The sequence below is a fragment of the Amblyomma americanum genome, chromosome 11 (genome assembly GCF_052857255.1).
Source record: "Amblyomma americanum isolate KBUSLIRL-KWMA chromosome 11, ASM5285725v1, whole genome shotgun sequence".
Taxonomy (NCBI): Eukaryota; Metazoa; Arthropoda; class Arachnida; order Ixodida; family Ixodidae; genus Amblyomma; species Amblyomma americanum.
In genome coordinates, this window is record NC_135507.1 from 24,783,464 (window position 1) to 24,788,230 (window position 4,767).

At 51.6% G+C, this 4,767-nt stretch overlaps 1 protein-coding gene across 3 annotated transcripts in view; it reads left to right on the forward strand.

The window, feature by feature from the left end:
- Nucleotides 1–4,767, forward strand: part of LOC144109466 (excitatory amino acid transporter 3-like) — an 81,917-nt gene that overhangs the window by 18,105 nt on the left and 59,045 nt on the right. Inside the window, exon 1 of one of the 3 annotated variants that reach the window (XM_077642279.1) lies at nucleotides 3,903–4,021. The exons of the other annotated variants lie outside the window; for them this stretch is intronic. The gene's annotated coding sequence lies outside the window, so the exon portion shown is untranslated. Of the gene's footprint in view, nucleotides 1–3,902; nucleotides 4,022–4,767 lie in introns of those variants that run through there. 3 annotated transcript variants of the gene reach the window in all.

The following is a 4,767-nucleotide window of genomic DNA, read 5'->3' on the forward strand; positions in this document are numbered from 1 at the left end:
GCTCTGCTGCTGACCCGAAAGACGCGGGTTCGATCCCGGCCGCGGCGCTCCAATTTCGATGGAGGCGAAATTCTAGAGGCCCGTGTGCTGTGCGACGTCAGTGCACGTTAAAGAACCCCAGGTGGTCGAAATTTCCGGAGCCCTTCACTGCGGCGTCCCTCATAGCCTCAGTCGCTTTGGAACGTTAAACCTCATTAACCAAACTAAACCAAACCTTCTTCGATGGTTAATTCAGGCACCGCCGCGCCGCCATTACCACCTTGGTCAGCCCGTCGGCCCGGCGGATGATGTTAAAAAAAATTGGCGATGGTTTAGTTCTGGTGAAACCTGGAGGGACGCGATAGCTACAGCTGGCCGAGTGGTCAGACACAGCGCCGCGCCGCCGGCAGCTGCTCCGCGTCACGTGACCAACCACGTGACAGCGGGGCGGCCCAGCCACAGGGTGGCAGCGCCGCCACCGCCACGGCGCCGGCAAGCCGAAGGCTCGGAATGCTACCGTAATGTAGCTATCGCTACAAAAGCAGAAACGAATAATAGTTAATGGAAGGACAATCACGTTTCAATCCCATCTGCTCCGGACTTCCCCCAAGTTTCCCAGCTTCGGCGGATTCTAGTTATGCAAAAGCCAGACTCATGGGGACTGACGAGAGCAGTACAGCTATTGTTCTCACTCACTCTTTCCCTCATTCATAAGCAAACTTGATGTTTACGACATGCTCACCATTACTCCCCCCTGATAAGCATGCTGCCCTTCCCTGGGGCTCCTGATAACCGCGCAGCCGCTCAGCGCCTTTGTGGATAAAACATATCTTGTCTGCTTCGCTTTTCTCAGTGTGCTGAACAGCCGACCTGGCGGCCTGCATTTACTAGGAGTCGTGAAATGTTACTTGACCACACTGGGGGTGGCCTTGACACTTTGTCTCGAAGTTCTCGCGGAATCTCGCGCACTTCAAGTTCTCGCAGAGCACTCGCCACAGAAGGACCGGCGTCCAGTGACATGAAAATAAAGGATTGACACGAAAGAACGAAGTTCTTGCTCTGGAACCACCAAAACCACGTGACCACCGAGCAGTCGCTATCGGATCGCATTGTACAGGCTTGTTTGAAAGTCTTCAAGCTACATCGTTTAACTTCTGGACGTTCACAAAGTAGACTGGGTCGCCAGTTGACCAGACGCTATTTAAACGAAGTATGTAGCGTTAATAGGCCAAGTAGGTAATGACCCGCATCTTTACCGGCACCCGACTCTCTCCGGATCACGCCATGAGCGCCGCGTGGAACAAGGCATGAAAGAGGAGACATCGACCTCCGAGCTAAAGGCTTCAAGGTTAACAGCTTATGGAAAGGGAGCCGCTAAACACGAAGGATCCAAAGTTCGAGCTACGCAGACTGGGGATCAGCTGCACATTCATTCGTCCTATCATAACTCAGAGACGCGTGGACCCCGCCGCTGACTAGGATACTCGATGCTCCTGACCACAAGCCACGCGATCATGAGGTGCGCCCGCGCCTGCATTCGGACTATGAACCTCACAACTCATCAAGCCTCCGCATCCCGCGAGCGACGAGCGAGGAGCATGCCAGGACATAAGTCGCCGACCAACCCGCTTCGAAAATAGCATGCTTCAAGCGAGAACATTGGAAGACGAGAGACTAGGCCGAGTCGAGACGCGGCAAGAACGACCGTCCACACTCTGCAGATCCTCATAGAACCATCGTAAAGTCATGACAAACGAGTCTGCTTTTAAATAAAGAATCCGGCCTCCTCCTGCTGACAACAGGACGACGCTATAGTAGCGCTGTCCTGTCTCCGCCTTTTTAACGCGATAGCTTTAAGAGTCCATTGTAACGGAACACCCTGCGTTGTCATCGTCAATTGCGGCATGAGAGAAATGTCCCGTAGAGAAGCAGGTGGCCCAGCTGCCACCTAGGTCACGTGACCTTGTGACGCCATGTCACAACCCGCCCATCGGATTTTGAGCGAACTGCTTGCCGTTGGCTGCGGTGCAGTCCAGGTTGGCCGCTTGGTTTCATTGGGGGTCCAGACTTACAGATACCAGCAGGCAACCAACGTTGTCGCAACAGAGTCTAGGCCCCGCGTGTCCATGGTCAGGACATGGCGATCTTCAAAGAAACGTGTGGTTGCTGGTCACAGCCTGAACGCGGCCTCTGCATTGCTGAGTAGCTCGTGCGAATGTTGCGCCCGGTCCACGCGAACGGAATCTATCATGCTCACAGTGGCAGGTTACAGTTAAATTATTGATTGGAAGTTAAACTTTTTTTATTTATTTATCTATTTATCTATATTTATTCCCACAATACTGCAGACCTTCATTTGAGCCCAGGCAAGGAGGGCACAAAACTACTTTCACTCAGTACAAGAGCCGCTACATCGTAAAACGCAGAACAATAAAATTGTCTAATGTAGTACATATATCTAAAATATTTCACAGTGTGCTTTGTCAAAATCAGCAGCCGATATAACTCGTAGAGGCAGGGCGTTCCATTTGTCAATCGTTCGCGAAAAAAAAAGAAAATTTAAAAGCGTTAGTATGCGCGAAGTATGGTGTTAAAGTGTGATTATGATGACGACGAGTTCTACGAGTTTCTGAAAACTGCACATAGGGGACTGGAGAACTGCCTAATTTTCCATGAATTAGTTGGTGAAGGAGCATGTGTCTCACAAGCGCCACCGGTGGCTGTGTATGATGAAACCTGCCGTGCAGTGGAGCATCGCTTAACCTTTGCACTAATGCTCCAGGAGTGGTATGAGGACTTCCGGCGATCTATGAACATATAAGCAGATAGTTACGAATTCCGCGTGCATGGGCATTCACCCACTAACGGTATCGCGTTATACCCTTAAGGCGGCGTTCATTAAGTGTCCCCTTTAATTTTATTCGACGTGTTGTTTTAACGCTAAGTTCTTTGCTCATATATTTAGCTTCTGAGGCGCACTGTCGAGTCTGCCCGGTTTCCACGAAGCTAGAAAGGTTAGAGGAGTTTGAAGAAAAGTCTTGCTACCCCTCGGGAGTGTTCCTGCATCTGGTGTACCGTAACTGCCCAACTGGACGGCTCGAAGCCCTTTGGCCTGAAGACTTCTGATCATAGCTCATAGCTCAGACCTTATGGGCAACAGTGTTATTGGGTAGCCACTAGAAAACTTGGGAGCTTTATACGTTACGGCATACCATGACGCGGATTGCTTTTAGTCCGGAGCAAGCCCCAGCTAACTGTTCTACCGGCTGCAACTTTGACAAACAAATTATGTGCGAGCTCGGCCATCCCCTTCCTTTAACAACCCCTCCCTGAAGTGCTCGGCTGTAGTCGGGAACAACTGGAAGCACCAGCTCACCATAATCAAAGAGGCCCAAGAAACGTGCCGTTCCTGTATATATACATCTGTATTGACACATTAACAGCGAAGCCAGGTGTCATCTGCTGTGTTCGAGCTGTAGAATTATGCATAAAAACTTACGCGTTCGTTGCAAGACGTCGTCGCATTCTGCAGCGCACACGCCTTGCGCGTGCCCTTCACGGCTTCACGGCCAAAGACGGACGGAATAAAGAAACCGGAGCTCTGCGCGAGCGAGGCGCACTCTTCGTGAAACAATTACAACCGATACGCGTGCAGCCGTCTGCTTCTTTTGTTTATTCTGTTCTCTGCCGCGACTGCAAGCGAACACCGGGGAGATAGTGTTTGTCTGGCCGCTGCATACAACGCATGGAGTGCACGAGCAGACGGCTATGCTTCGCGGAACAGCCCTCTTTCTTTTCACTTGTCTTCGTTCTCTCTAGCGGTGCAGATAAGTCGTCTGTTGTTCCAGCGCGACAGGATTCGCCCGTACAGGAGGCGCGGTGTGGAAAGAGCGAGCGAGAGAGAATTATTGCGTAGTGGGACTTTAAATGTCGCACATATGTGTCGTGGGAGCCATGTTGCAAAGCGCCGGCTGCATGCTCCTGACCAAGTTCCTCTCACACAGAGTCGCGCTGCACGCAGTGCGCATGATGGACTGCGTCAGCCAGGTTTGACAAGCCGGTTTTTACGACGGGGGAAGTGCCCAGCTGATGACCCAGAAGGCCGCAGCCCTTTCCCTCAGCGGCGGCTCTCCTGTTTTCTTTGTAGTTGGTTTTTCTTTTCGTTGGCGCTTCTCGTCGTTTGTGGCCGAGAGGCGTCGCCAGTGTGGAAGTCTTGAACTACTCTCATCAGCCTTCACACCTGTCTGTCGACGGATCGGGAGCGCGTTGCGTCGCTAGCGATGGTTGAAGGGCCAGCGGCGATGAGGCTCGTGAGTGTTTTGTTTGGTTTCTTTATTTGTTTTTACTTTTGCCTTCGCGGATTTTTCCGGCCTTTGACAAATTTCTTCATATCAGGCGTTCAAGGAACGATGTAAACTGCCTAGTCAAAGTGACGCCTTAGATGTGTTTATTTTTACTAAGAGCCGGCACGCAGATAGCCCCCCCCCCCCCCCCCCCTCGTAGGCATGGGCTATGCCGCCCCCCCCCCCACCCCCTCTCCGTGCTTCGCCCTATAAAAATGCTTCGGACCTCTCTCGGCAAAAATTTCTGGCTACGGGCGTGACTGAGAGTGCCACTCGATTGGTTGATGATTCGCATCTGTTCACTAGAAAATCGACTCAAGCAGCTCCGCGAATGATGGCTCCAACTTTGCGCGAATTTCTTCGTTTCACAGAAACTAAAACACAAGACCGATCAAATTTCCGAAATCAGCGTTTCAGGTCATTCGCCAGTGTATGCACTGACATT